This window comes from Falco rusticolus, chromosome 6 (assembly GCF_015220075.1).
Source record: "Falco rusticolus isolate bFalRus1 chromosome 6, bFalRus1.pri, whole genome shotgun sequence".
Taxonomy (NCBI): domain Eukaryota; kingdom Metazoa; phylum Chordata; class Aves; order Falconiformes; family Falconidae; genus Falco; species Falco rusticolus.
In genome coordinates, this window is record NC_051192.1 from 80,775,979 (window position 1) to 80,794,153 (window position 18,175).

At 45.2% G+C, this 18,175-nt stretch overlaps 1 protein-coding gene across 1 annotated transcript in view; it reads left to right on the plus strand.

The window, feature by feature from the left end:
* Nucleotides 1-5,540: 5,540 nt before the first annotated feature.
* MYO6 (myosin VI) overlaps nt 5,541-18,175 on the plus strand; it is a 118,104-nt gene continuing 105,469 nt past the window's right edge. The window contains exon 1 of the mRNA XM_037391841.1: nt 5,541-5,588. The gene's annotated coding sequence lies outside the window, so the exon portion shown is untranslated. The remainder of the gene's footprint in view (nt 5,589-18,175) is intronic.

The following is an 18,175-nucleotide window of genomic DNA, read 5'->3' on the forward strand; positions in this document are numbered from 1 at the left end:
ATTGAAACTATTTTTTATTTCTTCCTTCTTATATCAACAAAGTGTAGGAGAGCCACAGCTGGACCCTTGTATTTTGTGAATTAGATTACTGCCAGACCACCTCTGGTCCCTGCCCAAAGGTGTGGTAGAATTTCAAGGGGATCACTCATTGCTCTCTTTAACTTTTCTTGCCCAAGACTGGCTCAAAAGCCAAAGCTAAAAATGCCTAAAATGAAATGTCTGAAATGGAATGGAAGAAAAGTCCTCACAGTATGTTTAACAGGATACAATAATTTGGGAACATGCTAGATGAGCAGTGGCCTTTACAGAAAGATTTAAAGGTTAGTTACTATCCTCACAGAATTAACAACAAAAAAAAGTCTGCACTGAGAAGCTATCAGTACCATGATCTACCATATCCATACTGAAGTTCATTTAACTGCAGGTGAGTAGCTTCTGCTCCGTGAAGGCAGCCCTAGGCCTGACATCTATCTGTAGGTTACTTATTTACTGCAGGCTAGTTCTGCATTTCAGATAGCCTGCAGTTATTTTATCAACAATAGCTGTTCAGCTCTAAAAAGGAAATCTACGTCGGCGATCACAGTGTGTGGCAGGGGGCGGGAGCAAGAAGCAAAAATGTAAAAAAAAAAAAAAAAAAAAAAAAGCTACGCTATGGTAATTGCTATTGTGTGTTATCTGTGTGGCTTTTACTGGGTTCTCGTTCCTACACTGCAGCTCCTCCCTGTCCTCCAGGTGAAATATCTAAACTGGTGGGGCCCATTCTACTTTTGATACGGGTGAGAGTGGGCCCATGATACCTTTGCCAGAGAGAAGCTTCAGCAGAAACAAAAGCAAATCTCTGCAGAAACACGGGGTGTGTTGTACCAGGAATGGAATCCATCTGTCCTCAAATATTGGGATGACTCCAGGAATATTTTCCAGCTGCTCTGAGGTACTGTAATCTCATTTTCCTTTCCTCACCATTTGGGTCCTGTAGAATGAACCTGCTCACAAAAGTAAAACAAAAAGCAATAGACTTCAGAAGGATTATGAGTTGATGAGTTAGGGATTCCTCTTACCTCCTTTCATGCTATAATTTATGCAAGCCTGTTTCTCTGGAGCTACCCACAATTCAAAATAATCTATTTCCTTAATTGAATTATCCTTTAAGGAGAGGAAATAGAAAAACGGGGCCAGTCCAAGAGACTTACTCCCAGTCAAAAAAACCAGCTTCAGGAACTGGTTACATGCTGTTAGGGGTGGAAATGCAAAACCATGAACCTTCCTTAACTAATACATTGTCTGATAATGCAAAAGGAACTACTTACCAGTTGAAAGGAAACAGGAAGACTTTACGGAGGAGCTCTTGCCTTAAAACTTGTCTAAAATTTTGTAACTTGAACGAAGCTGTTGGAATACAGAAGGCATGTGGAAAAGTCAGAATATTAAAAAAATTAGGTGTGGGCAAAATAGGTGTTCATGTAAAGTCTACTGGAAAGAAAGAGGAAGGGGAAAAAAAAGGATCATTTCACAGCTGTCAAAATTAGAAAATTATGTATGTGCACATAACACTAAGTGAAAGGGACCGGGTAAAATAAGACTTACACACCAATTTCCAGTAAATAATTTACATGATAAGGAAATGAATGGTGCTTATCTAGACTAAGCCTCCTCCGAAAGAAACCAAAGGTTGATCCCGAAAGGAACGTCATCTTGCAATTGGTAAGCACACTACTGCTAAAAACCCAGCAAATTTTCTTGGTCTATCTCTGTCTCTGAACATAAGCTGCTAGACTTTGAGCCAGTTAGAAATGTTCTTTGCAAACATATGAGCAAGCTATTCTTTATCCAGCCAAGTAGCAGATAAATTGTGCTGGCAGGGCTATGTTGGCAGCTACAGTGCCTGTATTTGGAAACTCCGCATGGGTAATTCCAAAATGGTTTTAAAACCAATGAGGTTTGGTTTAGGTTGGGTTTTTTTTCAGAAATTAATTGCAAAACTATAAAATCATTTTAGGGAGTATCAAGCCACTAAAATGAAATACTCAGCAATCAGGAAACTCTGTGAGTTGATGCTGACAAGCTGTGAGGTATTTTAACACAACCACACTACACAGATACAGTGTAATTACATCATGTTCCTATATATTTAGAGTATGCCAACAAAGCAGCGTAAAGTAAATGAAGTTCTGGCCTCATTAAGTTATTGGCTGTGACTTATATCAGTGCCCATGGACATTTTTACAAGCAGAACTTTGCCCATTATATGCGAAGTGTAAAACAGTTGTAGCTATGTGTAATCCATGGGGAAACCCAGCTAATACCAACATGATTTAAACACAGGCTTTCCACCTGAGGAGTTGGTAAAGGCTTGTAGTCGATGTCGAACCTGATTTTTGCATTTAATTTTTCATAATAAAGTGTGGGGAGAGAAACTTGGCACTCACAATACTAACCACCTCTGGAATGAAATTTCCAGCCATGCAAGTGTGAGAGCCGTTACATTTTTGTGTTTATATTGAATTGTCTACATTTTGATTGGCTTAATTGTACATATGAATAGGAATCACTTTCACAGGAATTTAAACAGCCAAGACATGGTATGATGTTTTTTGAAATGAAAACACACATAATATTCTCCCAGGGTTTTCTGAGAAGTCATCTGGGGTCCTTTACCTGCTCATCCTTCCAAACTACCATTCATCAGCACTGACAAAATATGGTGGCTTAAACGATTTACACATTTTTTAAAAAATATGTGGCAACTTTAATGGCAGAAACTGCTTACTGTAATCTGTAACAACGTGAATTCACAGTAAAATATTTGATTTTAATATCTGGTTGAATGAAGACACCTTAAACATCTGTAATATCATCAGTTCTTTGCAGCAGGGCTGCAGTGAAGAGGCACGTGCACATGTCAATAGACATTTTAATATGTCACGCTGCCTTGTCTCGGTGATCCTTCTGCCTTTGGCATGCTGGTGGGATTCCTGGTTGGCTGTCCAGAATACTGCGTTTGCAAATTTAAGATAGCACTTATATACATTTTTCACTCGTGATATTTCTCATTCATCAGAACAGACCCTCACGGTCTGATGGGTACAGCATGAACCCACCCCGAGCGAAAGCTATGCCAACAGACCCCACCTGTGCTTTGCAGCTGTGAACGGATGCTCCTCCGCTGCAGCTTCCCCGGCTTGACGCGCTGAAGTGCGGGACGAACAGGGTGATGCTAAAGGCACTCTGCTCTCCCTCACAGCCTTGAACTGTGTCTGTCCCTTATACAGCTACTAAACAAAAATTGGTTGGCATCTCCAACCCAGCCCTGCTATTGCTGGTGTTCAAGAAAGTCTCAGTTTGACTAAACTAGAGGCTGATCCAACTTTCCCAGGAATGAAACTGGAAAGGCATCTTGCCTCCCTCCTCATATACAGGCAAGGGGTACAGTAAAACACATTTTGCCTTGTTTCCCTCCACACCCCATCCCGCCCTTCGGCTTACGATGAAGTTCTTGCCCTCAGATTTTACTTGTGAGTTTTCCTGCATTTTCCCAGAGGATTTACAGAATGGACGCTGCTGTGTCTTGGCTTATTTTTAGGTTTCCCTGGGAGAAAAGAGGGGAGAGAGTGGAGACACGCCTCTCCTGATGGGGGAGCGGCATGTCGGATGGTGGGAGTGCTCAGCACTGCCTGGCTTCCACTGCACCATGGAACTGACCAGCTTGTTTACACTGAAAATATTTTGTTGACTGTTTCTTGACATTGTAGCCTGTTTTGCTAACAGAGAGGGGATTATCCAGTCAGCAAATTTACATTTAATCGAGTGGTCCAGTCAGTTTCATCCTCCCACATAAAACTCCATTCAGTTTTCCTCCCAGATAATTATCCTTATCTCTCTTTTACATAAACAGAAGTAAGGCTGAACATACAAAGTACTGCCCTGAAAGGTAAAGCCAAAGGCAAACTCCCATTTGCTAGAAGTTATACAGTATTTTGATTTGTCCAAATTCTTAAAGATTCCTAAATTATATCAAGCAAAGACGCAACTGTCAAATTCACTCTGCTGCTTTGCAGGTGTGTGGAACGTTTTACAAACCAAAACAACCTCATAGCGCGTTTCAGGAGTTGTAGGAATGTTAATCTGGACATAGGATTTAACTCCACCCATGCCTTGCCCAGGATGAAGGATTACTCAGGTGCTTTTCGTACTCCCATTTTCCTTCCCATGTGTATATCCACACTGATCCTTGACTGAATCCCTTCCCGAGAGAATCCCCTGGGTTTTCTCTTTAACCCCTAAAAGAGGCCAAGGCCTTATTATAACTGTTGTATCTACAGGGGTTGATACGGCTGGAAGAAAACATTTTGTTTCAATTATTTATTAGCTAGTGGCTGTACAATGTTCCTGGTGTTGTCCGAACACCCAAAAAGGATGCAGTGAAGCACACCGTGACTAAAGAAAGGCAGTTAGGGCTGCAAGATTAAGGCAAATGTGAGAGATTTTGAAGTATGAACTGGTTTGTTTCCCTCTGTCAGCAAAATGCGCAAGAATTTTATGGCTGTCGGGTGGAGAGCAAAGCGGCTTCGCACATGCAGTTAGGGTCACTGTGCCGCTCATGAGGTACTGTGTGAAGAGAAACAAAGTGTTTACAGGAAAGCTGAGGAACCTGCTGGCAATGCTAGGAATGAACGCTCGTAAAGCCGAGGGACGCGGAGGTGACAGAATTCCAGTGTGGCTGCCCAGGGGAAGGTGGTTGTGGGTGCCGAGCATGATGCAATGCTGTCCAGTTGGGCCGCTTTCCCGAGCCACACCAGTGCGCCAGCCACCAGATGAGCGGCTGGTTCGTGGGCAGGTGCCAGGGGAACCCCGCGGAGCTGCCACGGAGGCCGGCGGGGAGGCGGCCCGGCACTGCGCGGCCTCCTGCGAGCCGCGGGGAGAGGGCTGGGCTGGCAGGTGCTGCTCCTCCAGGGAGCGGGGCCGTGACCGTGGCCGCTCCCGCCCGTGTGAGATCCGCCCGGGCAGGGCCCCGGGCCCGGGCCCCCGCGGGGTCACACCGCCCCTGCCCTCCCAGCTCTGCCCGCGGCCGCAGCTGCCACCTGCGCTGCACCTTTCCTTAGGGGGCCGTGGTTTATAAAGACAAAGATCACCCCAAACCTGACCCTTGACGTGACCGGGTGGGTGAAAAAATGAAGGAAAAAATCCAGCGTCTCCCAGAGCAGCCCGGAGCCCGCCCGTGAACAACACCGCCGGGCCGGCAGGGCGCAGGCCGCGGGGTCGGGCCGCCCGGGGGGCACCGGGCCCGGCCCTGCCCGCACCGGCCGGGGCGGCCGCGGGGAGCCCCGGGGCAGGCGGCAGGCTGGGCCTCCCCGTCAGGCAACGCCGGTGCGGAGCGAAGGGCGGCGGGACGGGCCCCGGCTTCCCAGCTCCCAGGGCCTCCCCCCTCCCGCCGCGCTCGCCGGCGCAGCCCCCGCCCCCGGCCTGCCCCTGTGGCGGTGACGTCCCGGGCGGGCCGTGCCGTGCCGTGCCGGGCGGCGGCGCAGAGCAGCGCAGCAGCGGCGGCGGCGGCGGCAGGGCTGGCAGCCGGGCGCCGAGGGCGGCCGCAGCAGGTAAGGACGCGGCGCGGCGGGCCCTGGGCTGCCCTCGCCGCCCCTCCGCAACCCCTCCCGCCCGGCCCGGCCGCGACGCGCTGCCCCGTCGCCTCCCGCCCGACCGCGGGGCGGCGCGGCCCGGCCCGGCGGCAGGTGCGATCGGCTCCCCGGCGGGGCGTTCTCCGGAGGCTTCGTGGAGGGGAGCGGGGCTCTGCGGGGCAGGCGGCCTCCGGCAGCAGACGCAGCTGCAGCGGCCGGTGCTTCTTCAAGGGCTGCTCGGGGCGGGGGCGCCGGGGAGGGAGGGAGCGAGGCGGCTGTTGCGCCCGGTAACTCTCACCTTACAGGCGGCGGTAACGAAGGAAACGTACCGGCGCCGACGGCGCGGCGCAAGGCGTGTCCCGGCGCCGGGGTCTGCGGGTTCGGGCAGCGCCGGCGGCCCCGGGGCAGCGCCCGGCTGGGGCGGGGATCCCCCAGCCCGGCCCGTGGTGGGTGCGCGGCCCCGGGCCCTCCCAGCCGGGCGCGCAGCGGTCTGCAGTGGCTTTTCTTTACTTCCTTCCCTGAACTGTCATGGGAATTCCTTTCCTGTGGTTTGGTTGTTGGGTTTTTTTTCCCCTCTTTCATTTTTTTTCCCATTAGCAGGGATGGTGTTTTACAGAGGATGATGAGTTATGCTGCGCTCCTCTCCGTGTTTCATTAACATCTCTGTGCTTGTAGTATTATCCTTGTCACGGAAAATAATTTTTTTACAGCCTGGATTGGCTGAACGCAGTATGACCAGTAGTGCGATTGGAAAGTGTTTTCTCTTGGAGTATTTCTTGCGTAAATGCTTATGCGGGCTGCGTTTTTGGAGAGCAGCATATGTGAATGGCCTGTACAACCAAAAAGCGGTACCCGGTTCCTGTAACCTGCGTTCCTCACCGAGCAGGAAACTCCAAACTGAATGGGAATGGGCCATCGCTCGGCTACAGCTTGCGGTGCAGCGCATTTGTTGTTGATGCTTGCCTGCTACTTGGCCCTCAGGTTCCTAACCTAGTAAATCTTGATGCCCACAGAGGCCTGTAAGCTTGAGATGGTTAATTTAGTTGATTACAGATTGTATAAAAGGATGGTATTTCACCTAAATATTGCTGCTTGTCAGCCCTTTTTTACAAAGGTGGAGGGAAGCAGTGCGTCGTGACTCGTGTCCTGTCTTGCTGTCGGAAGGGAAGGAACTTTGAGGCGATCCAGTTTCTTACAGTTCAGCGAGCATCGCTGGGCTGCGGAGCGGCCTCTGAACTGGGTTCACAGCCATCGGAGTACAAAGGTTGGCTGTGGGGCTGAGTCCTTCTGTTGCAAATGTGACTAATTAACAGGGTAGAGGTGAACTCATGAGTTAAGTGTCATCAGTACTTTTTTCTTCAAGACGGAGGGGAGTACTTGGGGAAAAAAGCTTGATGACAGTAGAAATGATTTAACGATTAAAATTATCTCTGTGCAGATTTAAAAATACAAGCAAATGTCTTCTTCTGATATTTGTTTAAATACCATATAGCTGACTTGTAAGTTAGCACAGTTTTAAAGCATGCTATTTATAAAATAACTGCTAAAGAAAGATCTGAGTATTGTTGGGGTGGGAGAGTAAATCTAAAAATTGTCAGAGCACAAGTTAGAAACTTTGCAATGCAGTTTTATCTAACAGAAATTAGGATTTAGCTTGACTGTATTTTTAGTGGATGCGCTTTTAATGCGTGTAAGTTAATAAACTATTCAGTGATGGTACAGTTATGCCCTTGACTGTGAAACTATAAAGCCAGCGGCATGAACATAAAGGCAGTAAAATTTGCTGCAAGGCTCAATAGCTTTCTGAGTTAAAACCGCGTCAGTGTTAGCTTGCAGAAATTGTAAGTTGAAGTAATTTCCCCACCCCCACATTTCTAGCCCGAGTGGGCATTCATGTATAATCTGCACTAAGTACTGCATCCTTTGGATCCGGATTGCATTCGCCTTTGTTTTGATACTGGGATGGTATTTTGGCCCGTTAACCATAATGTTCCTGTAAGCAAGGTGAAGCTGTGCTTCCTTGTGCCTGGTCTGCAGGGGTGGCGAAGGCTTTGTGACCTAATCTAACCTTCATATTCTCTTGGTATTTGATAATTCTGGTCTGAGGAAAGTTTTGAAGTTTTAGAAATGTTGACAGTCTCATGAGTGGTGTGGCAAAATTGCGTAGGGACTATTTATTGTCACTTTCAGTACAAAATGTGGAAGCATCAGTTTAAGCTGGCACGTTCAAAATGAACAGAAGGAGTGTGTTTGGGTTTTGACCCAGTGCTTAGTTAGTTAAGCTCTGGAAATCCTTTCTGAAGCGTGTGGATGTTGAAAGTTTACAGGGGCTCGAAAAGCAGCTGGACAAATTGATGGAAGAAAAATCCACTAAGGCTGACTTTTACAGAGTACCTCTTGTGGTTCAGGGGGTCACGTTAAGCCTGGGAGAATATACTGGGAAAGTACCGTCAAGTAATTACCAGGTTTTTTTATTAATTTTAGGCATTGACTACTTCAGGCAGCATATCGGAGACAACAGACCAGCCGTGTGACCCAGTAGGGCTGCTCTTAGGAAAATTGTTTATTCATCTGAAGTGTTTGAGAACAGCGGAGCCAGAGAGACCAAGTCTAGAGATAGCAGCTCTGGGTGATTATTCTCACTAAGTGATTATGAGTTGCCATCAAACTGGAAAGTCAGCTTAAGTGGTGCTGGGGCCAGTTCAGGCACCTTTGTGTTTTCATTGATGTCTTTGATCAACAGAATTAGCACAGAGTCTGAAGGAGACCAAGGAGGCGTTTCAGGCCTTATTTTTGAAGCTCTGTTTTGGAAGGCAAGAGATCTGTGATGTATTCAATGACTGTATTCATTGTAATAATATAATAATTTAATAAGTATATCTTATACTGTTTCCAGGAAGGAGGTCCCATAATGCAGATAGGTAAAGTCAGCTTGGCAGCAGCACCGTGGAAGCAGATCTGAGGGTTATGGGGGATCGCGGTAAGCAGTGAGATGCAGTGCTGTTGAAGTTTATCATTTAACTTTTCTTACTAGTGAAACCTAAGTTAACAGAATAATGCGTTCAGTTTTGGCCACAGCCCTTAAAAAGATAAATGCAAATGTCACAATCCGGCAGAAATGGTCGTCAAGGTTTAGGAAGGGTTTGGAAAGTATCATCTACAGAGACCATGTGTGTTTGGGAAGTGTGTTCTACGAAGGCTGGACAAGTTCACTTCCAGCAGAAAGAGGATGAGATGAGGGGACAAGAAGATGCTATAGTCTTAGAATTAGTGCTTTGTGTCCTGCCAGTGACTATACTGAAAAAGGTAAAACTAATTTGTGTCAGAATTTTGATGTAGTTCTTAGTCTGATATGCTTTGGGGAAAAATGGAGCAAGCTGAGGTTGCACAATCTTCTTTTTGCAAAGGTTTTTGAAAGTCATAATAGGACTTGTGTTAAGGATATATTAAAGACTTTCCTCATGACTATTTTACTTGTTCTCGTGCAGGGGGTTGAACGTGATGATTTTGTCAGGTGCTGTCTGTATTCTGGCCTGAGTTGATGTGGAAAGAGTAATTTTAGTACTCAAAAGAAATGCAGTTTCCGTGATAAAGACCTAGAATCTTTCAATTATTGTTGGTCATCTGATGTCACAGCTTAATGCATTTGGTTTTAAAATAGTGTTGCAGCAAACTATTGCATTTGACAGCAAAATGTTGTGGTTTAGGAGCGCAGCCTGTAATCCCTTAGGAAGTGTAGGTGTAGGATCGTATTGTGATTTAAACCAGGAAAATGAGAGGGACACCTGAGGTATTCATCATCTATTTTAGTATATACTGTATGTGGCTTCATAACCTCTGTCCAAATGTTACAGCATCTTCTGTTCTGAAACGCTTTTAAAGAACTGTCAGTCTATTAAAAAAAAAGAAAAAAGAAGTCAGACTTGTTAAGTGGTGTATGTTTCTTTAGATACCCTCATTTTTAATCCGTTTTTTAAAGTACTCAGGGGAAGAGAAAAATGACAACATTTTAACATAGTATGCCATCTATTTAGTGTTTTGCTTTGCTGTTTCTTGGAATAACTGTGATGTTTGTAGTAAATACTGGTGACTGAGACTTACATTCTTTAAGTATTGGTAGACACTATAATAATACAAAGAACACTCAGGAAGATCCTGGGGATGAAACTTTTTTTTTTCCCCTAGAGTTGTCAGTTTTGTGAAGCTAAATGTGAAGTATCAGCACCCTTCATGGTTTTTGCTAAGGTTCTGATGGCAAGAAGAAGAAATCCCTGGGCTCTTTAATCTCTGGTAGTATGATTTCTGTAAGTAATGACCATACATAGTTAATAGTATGTGTTCTGTTGGAAAGAGCATGCTGATTCTGTCTTTCAGTAAGCGACTATCTTAGAACACCAGTTAAAAAACTTGATTTAGCCAAAGCTAGTTTATGCTTTTTCTGTTGTGAACAGCATGCAAGAAGAGAGCAGAGGGTGATTTGGCCAGGAACGGCGGGTTTGGTTCGGTCCTGCCACTGTGCTGCGTGCCGCAGCTCAAAGGCAAAGCCTGTTGCCACCTGTGGACTGCTTGGTGTGGTGGTTTGGGAGCAGACTAAGATTTTCTGGTGAAAAGGGAGCGAGTTGTGGCCAGGTGGCATTTACCCTGCGGGCACGGTGCTGGCTGCCGCTCCTGTAGGCATGCTGGAGCTCTGTGAGCTGTATTGCAGCTGCTGTCAGCAGCACAGCATGCGCGAACGCTGGGTTAGCCGGGTGCTGCTGTGGCTGTGCTGCAGGCCGTACCCAGGGTTTACACCACTCCCAAAGCAGTTCTGTCAAGCCAGGGGTCTTTCCTGGTCAGCTGAATGCTTCTCATTCTGCAAGTGGGTGGATGACGGGTAGTTTCTGCTTGCTCCAGGGAATGACAGATGGATGAGACATCTGGAGTTAAAACTCAACTTTTCGTATGTGCCGCTCACAGTGCTCCTGCTGCTGTGCTCACCTGATCTCCGAGTGGTAAAGGCAGAATGGGGCCAGTCTTCAAACTGGGATCCAGCCCTGGCAGTGCTGAACGGAGGTGTCGTGAGCCCTGCTGGAGCTGCGGTGGCTGTGTCTGTATGTGCACCTTCTGGGCTTTGGTCTGCTCTCAGAAAAATCAATGGAGAAATTCCAAGAGTTTTCAGCTGGAAGTCTGCGTGAACCCTGGATTTGCAAATGCTCAACAAAAGGCCTTTTTTAACATAAAACTTTTCTTTCGTGGTTTTTTTTTTTTTTTTTTTTTCCCAAGCAGTATGCTTTGAAAGAGCTTGCTGAATTTATTTTGTGAACAGACAAATTAAGAGTATTATTTATGTAGTGGATAATGATTTGTGAACAAACTTGTTTTCTTTGTCATTAACAAGATTTAGCAGACTCATTTGAAATTTGGGGGGGGGCAGGGAAATCGAAGCAGGGAATGTAACAAAGTCAGTGGTTCACAAAATCTCTTGAATATCAGCAAGATCTCTGGCTATATCGGTAGCAGAAACTTTGGGAATTGTATCTAAGTGTTTCTGTGGATCCTTCAGGCCTGATCTGAAATTGTGTAAGTATCGTTACGTTTTGTATTTTGAGCTAGTCCAGCTTGTGATTTATATGGTCCGGAAGTCTGTCCCTCTCATGTGCTCTGCCCTCTTTGTTGCTGTGACACCCAGCCGGTTTTGGTCATCTCAGGTTAGTTCTTAGTGACCCAGATCCAAAGCAACCTGACTGAAAGGTGATAGTGCAACAGCCCTGTTCCAGAAGAAGCTGCCCATGGGAGGGAAACGCGTACTTCTCCAGTCCTCTGGCACGACTGTGAGGGAGGCCGTGTCTGCAGTGGGGTGATGACACCCCTTCTGAGTTCCCATCTGTGCTTTGTTCTTCCCTGATTTATTCAAGTGCAGCCCATCGCACCCGCTGTATAGTTGCGGAGGTGATAGCAAAGTCTTTCCTGAAATCCTCCGTGGTAAAGGCTGGCTGTTTTGCTCCATCATCCTTTTTCTTGGCTGGGTGTCTCTGTGTTCAGGCATAGCATGAACCTGTGAATCTGCCCACAGTGGCACTCTGCGTTTCAGCGGGGGCACTGAAGAGTTTTGGGAGGGGGATGCCCTGTAGCTGCTCTGCTGGTTTGATGTTTAATGGTGTGCGGTAACCTCCTGTGCTTTGGGCCCTGCTTTTACGTACCGCAGAGTTTCCAGGACAGCACTCAAAGCATTCAGGAATGAACAATCTGACAAATATTTTTAGGAACTTCAATTTCAATTATTTTCTAGGTTTGCAGTTTTGTGAGTAGTTGGACTGAGGTAATTACCAGCTGGTCCCCTGAAAAGAGGAAATCTTTTCACGGCTGCACCTTCCCCTCTGCTCCCTTCCCGGCAGTGCCGCTGCCCATCACCTTTCTCCCTATCCTTGCTGCAGAGGGACATCACGCATGTCCGAGCTTATGCAGTGGGGCAGCAGGAACATGTAGCGAGGAGCAAAAATGAAGGGGAGGCAGGTGAAAGGTTTACCCTTCTCGGGGTGGTAAGCTGTTACCCTTTCAGCCCACCCTCTCTTAGAAAACTACGGCATTTTTTGCAGTCTCTTAAACCTGTGTAACCCTTTGTTGCCTCTACCAAAAGGTACACAAACACCTCCAATAGCCCTGTTGCAGAGAGAAATGTGGACATAAAGAGTGTATGTAGGGAATGTCAGAGTAATAACAGTAGGACTGGAAAGGACTGTAAAAGATCACGGACTTCAGAGGGCCCTAAGAAGACATGGGCTGTTATTACTGCGTAAAGATAATACTTGGATTTAGTACATGTGGTAGTTTTGGGAGTGGGGAAGAATCTCTTTTATGTTTTTTGGGTTTTTTTTGTGTTTGTTTTTTTTTCTTACCTGTGATCCTTTACAAAAATAGGAAAACTAATGAGATAAATCTTTGTCTCGTTTTATGGGCTCCTAATAAGTTGTTATTTTTGCAGTGTTTGCTGATTGCTTTAAAGGCTTCGCGGTGTTCATGAAGCAAGCCTTTTTGGCAGGTGCCTGGTACACAAATGGCAATCTGAAGCATGTTGTATCTCTGCTGTGCTGCAAGGAGTGTTATGAGGATGCTGTTTCTCCTTTCGTCGTACTTTTTGGGTTGCCTTTTGGTGAGCATGCTGCCAGGCCTGTTTTCTCTTCCTCTTTTAATTTTTTCTTTTAAAATAGACTTGACAGCTATGTATTCATTTGTGGGAATATATGTGCATGTTGTATCATCGCTTCATTGTCCTTGTATGCTCTTTGCTGCAGAAAAAGTTTCTTGGAGACTTTAATGTTTTTTACAGATTTCAGTAACTGAACTGTTTAAGAACATTGTTTCAAATTTCAAAGTTCATGGGAAACAGAAGAGAAATGGGCTTGTCTGTCATAGTTGTCTTGAATTGGAACTGTTGGGAACAAAGCATTTAACTGCAAGTGTACAGAAGACACAGAAGTTCCAGAGGCGGTGTGGTGATCTTCATCTTCAACTGTAATCCTATTACAGTACTCTGGCATCTTCTCAAGCAGATGAAATTAGTCGTGGTCAGACACTCAATGTCAGATTATATGGACCTTGAGATAGTTTTTGGTTCACTGCATGGATGTCATATATTAAAATATTTTTTTAATTTAGGTGTTTGGAGATACATTATGGGCTTTTGAAAAAGTGGTGTAACACCTTAGTATTCTTCTAGATCATTTATAGAAGAAAAAATTTTAAGCTTTGCATAGGGGAAGGATGCTTGTTAAAATATGTTTTGTATCATATTCTGATGGTAATCTGAAACAAATCTTAGATTTTATGTTTTGCTTTGGAGTTCTACATTCCTCCAAAGAAAAACATTATTTCTTACTAACCTAGGGAGAGGAATCTTAGCCATAAAGTCTCTTAGCCTGTTATCATGCTTACAAGTCATGTCTTGCTCAAAAGGTCAACACCCACAGAACATGGCTTTTGCAGTGCTGTGGACCAAGTAGCTGCTTTTCTTGGATCTGTAACAGTCTTTCCTATTGTAAATGAAAATGCCGTCTTTTGATGACGCGGCATCTAATACTATGGGTATTTCTGTGTTACGTGCTAAATTATAATTATAGATATTCAACACCAAAGCAGCAATGATAAATATAAATAATATGTTGACCTTATACTCTTACGTATTATTTTATTTCATTCTAAATCCTTGCAACCTTTCAAAATTTTTCATACCTGTATGTATTTTTTAAAATATTATATCAGATTTCTTTTAGCTTGGAATGGAAAGTACTTTTTTTAATGAGCGTTGGGGTTCAGCTTCTTTGCATCTGTTGAGTTGTGTGTTTATTCATGGTAGTAGGCAGATATTTGAGATATTAGGCTGGTTCATAAACTTTATTTTAAATTTCTCTTTGCAGCTTCTGTTGCAAACCCTTCTGTTACGGTCCTGGATCAGTTACTGAGCTCTGTAGCAGGAGAATTTTATTTTTCTTTATCTCATTAAAAAAATGCAGCTCTATTCCTGATTTTTTTTTTAATTTTTGTTTTTTACTAAAAAAATAGGAATTCATCTAAGTAATAAGTACTGACTGCTTGAGTGCATCAGATGGAAGTGGAAATTTGCATAGTTTCAAAGAAACTGGCAGTTTGAGATGAGTTGTTTTCTGTGTTAATCCTGGTTTCTTTACAAACCCCTGTGGGAGGGAAGAGGGCGGACAAAGGCCACTTTATGTTGCTGGCGTGTTTGCTTAGTGACTCTGCTGCTTTAGCCCTAGGGAGGAGTTAGAAGCAGGGGAGACAGAAACTACCAGGAGGAGGAGGAGGAGGAGTATGATGTGAGCTCCTTCAGGAACAGAAGAAGGCTGAAGGATGACGCCAAGGTGGGAAAGGCTGGGGAGCTGAGAGGACCAAAGGGACCCCAGCAGATTCAAGAGGGAACACCTGTAGTGGAAGAAAAATGCTGGCTTGGCTGCTTGGAGGCAAAACAGGGTAGCATCAGGGTTGCTCTTCCTACCATGCCCGGGCTGGACTTCAAAGCCATATTTTTATCCTCAGCTGGAAGATGCTGCCTGATCCCTATACATGCCTAGGCACTGACCCTGGGTGTGCCTGCCGTGGGTGTAAGAAGAGCATGAGGCCTCACAATTTTGGCAAAGTATTTCACCCCAAGACAGATAAAGGTTTAGGAGCAACAACAGAAGGTGTGCTGAACTGTGGTTAGTTATAATTAATGAAAGCTAATTGGCTCATGTTTTCCTAGGACTCTGTGTGTTCTCTCTAGCAGCTTCTCTTTATTTCCATCAGTTGTCTTTTTGGAAATGGCCAGGGAGTTTTGAGGGGATCCAGGTAAGATAGCAGCCTTCTCAAAAGGATCTGTTACTTCCTCCACTGCAGCTGCTTTATGGAGAAATTTGAATGGGCAAGACACAGCTGTCCATGAGACTTGTGTGGCTTTGTTTTTATTGTGATCAGCTACTCCATTTTAAATTCATGGCCTAATTTTTTTGATGAACATCTTATAGGCAGGCAAACCAACAAAACTCTTAACAGGTAGTCTCCGGTCTGACAATATGGTAAGCACATCTGTGTGATAAATACAGGATTTTTTCCGAGTATTTAATTTTACTTTTTTCAGGCCTTTGCTTCAGTTTGAAAAGCCGTCTAACTACCATACACCTGAAGATACAGGAGAACCAAGTCAAATATGAAATAGTAGCCACGTTTGTAGGAAAAACAATTTTATGTTGTGAGGAATTGGCGTAGTGATGTTAGCAAGCATTTAAACAAAGTTTTATGTTTGTGTGGGGCTGTTAGTTTTTGAAGCGCATGTCTTAGCAGTCTTCAGGTTACTGCTGTTGAAAAAAGGAGGGTGGTTTTTTCCTTTTTTTTCTGCCACATCACCACTTCCCTTAAGCATCTCCTGCAAGTGTTTGGGCTATGCTGAACTTTTAATATAAGCTACAAGCTTGTACTAGTACTTAGGTAAGTTAGAAAAACTAAAGTGCCTTCTCTATTATTGTACCTTTGTCAAGGTCTTTACATATATTCCCATCCCAACAAGAAGAAAATGTGGGAGAAGAGCAAAGGGTTTTTTTAAAGATCTTCCTGTAGCTGAGGGAGGATTTCCTCTTTTTTCAGGTATCAGGGCTCTCCTCTCCAAGGCCCCTGACCCAGCTGGGACAGGAATGGCTTGGTGTGGAGCTTGGGTGCTTCAGGCTGTAGCGAGTCATAGGTGAGATGTAGACCTTGGTTTGGTGATAGCTGATAGTACCTCTTTGTACTGTTGGATGGAATGGCAGTCAAATTTTGACCCAGATGCATGTGATAGCATTTTGAGTTCACTGAAGTGTAAAATGTAATGAATACTCCAGTGTATGCTGTTAGCGTGTCACCTGGATTGGCTTCCTGGGTTGCATTGTGTCTTGTCCATTGTTTGTCTCCCGGATCACTCTGGGATCCAGGCTGCAGTGGAGTTGTGATCTGGGTCCTTGGTGCTTCCAGTGCAGGTATTTGTGGGTGGCTTCCTCTGAATCAGACTTCATTTTTCAGAATCAGCTGCTGCCCTTGAAGAAGCCCTGCGTAAGTCAGGACACCTGCCGCCTTCTTCCCCGCCCCCCCCCCCCCTTTTTTTTTTTTTCATTTTTTCTTTTTTCTTTTACTTTGTTACTTGCAGGATATCCTGCCTTTTGTGTTTCACAACTTGCTGGAAATGAGAAGGATTTGCATGGCGTCAGTCCTACAAATGAGCATGCAGCTTCGCATGCTCTTTGTGGACTGCATATACCAAGACAGATTGCAAATGGAGTTTGTACAATAGAGCAAGTAAAACTGGCTCCTTCAGTACGGTTTTCTGAGGATGAAAGAGATGCTGGTTTTTTATTTACTTGGCAGCCAGTTTTGGTGTCTAGTGAGAAAGGCAGTGGAGAGATATAGGGCAGAACATCTGGTACAAGCAGAATTTGAAAACTGGAAAGAGTTTTAATAAAAATTCATATTTTTCTCTACTCTGCCTTCCCTTGTTGAGCATGACCAATGTCATACCACTAAGCACTGGATTGGGAATGGCTGTAATTACTTGGAAGCTGTCAACCTACAATTAACCTTGCTCGTCAACCAGAGGTTGGGAGAGTGAAGTGGAGGACGCATTTGCTGTGGGGGACACTCCTCTCGCAGCAAACTTTGCTTATGTGTGCACAGCAGAGCCTGGGAAGCCCTGCAGTCGAGTGTGCTCGCTCCCCATGCAAATCAGCAGGAAGGAAGGAGTTTTGTTGTTGTTGTTGCAGGCTGTTGTGGGTTGCTGTTCTGCTCCTAGCTTTGACTACTCACAGGGGTCTTTGCACCGGATGGCGTCGCACTGATCTTGTTCTGGGTCAGCAGAAGCACCATGTCACCGTTTCAGGAGCACCCTAGCAAAGAAAGCCCTATGCCATTTGCCACCAAAAAATGCATGTGGGTTCACTAGATTCCTAGACCAAAGCAGCAATCTGTTTTCCTGTTTTGGGGAAAAATGGAAGTGAGGGGAATACTGTTGCATTGAGATGAAGATCTGCTTTACAAGGTAATTTTAGGTGCAGCTTAATGTGTAAGAGGGAGGAAGTTTAGAGTAGAAGGACTTGAGAAGGAGAGTAACAACCAGTGGTACAAAATTATTAATGCTGATGATGACCAGGGTGGTGTAAGCAGAAGCAGCCATGTGATGTAGGGAAAGCATGATCTGGAACAGTGGCTGCCGAGCTCTGGTCATGCTGCATGGAGGAGGCTGAGGAGATGTGGTTCACCTTCCAGGCAGAGCCTCGCTGGCTAGCTGGGCTCAGAGGCATGGCACGGTGCAGGACCAGCACTGCTCCCCTGGCAGGATGGAAGGCTCCTGGCCTCCAGGAGTTCCTCAAAAACAAAAGCTGTCAAGAGCATTTCAAGGAGTTTTTCTTACATGGAATAGCACCAGCGGTGATTTTCTAGGATTGGCGCTTTCTGCTGCTATGTTTTTTCCTCGGTAGCTTCAGTGATCCTGCCGTTTCTGTGTTCTTTGACTTGCTGATAGCTGACAGTTTTCACAATAAACGTGTTTCTGTCTAGAGAGCAAAAAAAAAAAGTTTTCTCTAGAGAGAAGAAAAAAAGCAATTTGAGGCTGGGAGAAGACAGAAATTATAGGATGTCAAGAGAAAGGGAAGAAGCCGGTTATCAAAGATGAAAGTCATTCGCTACAGTCAAGGCCTATCTTTTATTGCACTGCTATAACAGAAGGGCAGGCCAAGCGGAAAATGAGTCCCTCCCTTCCCTTGTGTTTTTCAGTGTAAAAGTAGTCGAGACCCACAGCAGCAAAGGCTCTGCAGGGAGGCTGCGTCACTCTGAGGGCACTTCCAGGGTGGCTCAGGATCTGCCTCTGGAGCCACACCTGGTGCATTAGGGCTTCCTAGGCTGCTACTGCAGGGCACACTCTGTATTTCTAGAATTATGTCAAAAGGTTCCATATCAGAGGAGGATCATCACACAGTGCAGGTTGCTGGACGCATGAAGAAATGAGTTAAATTACAGCATCCAGTAAAACTTGAATGACTCTTACAGAGTGGAAGCTGGAAAACCAAATACTT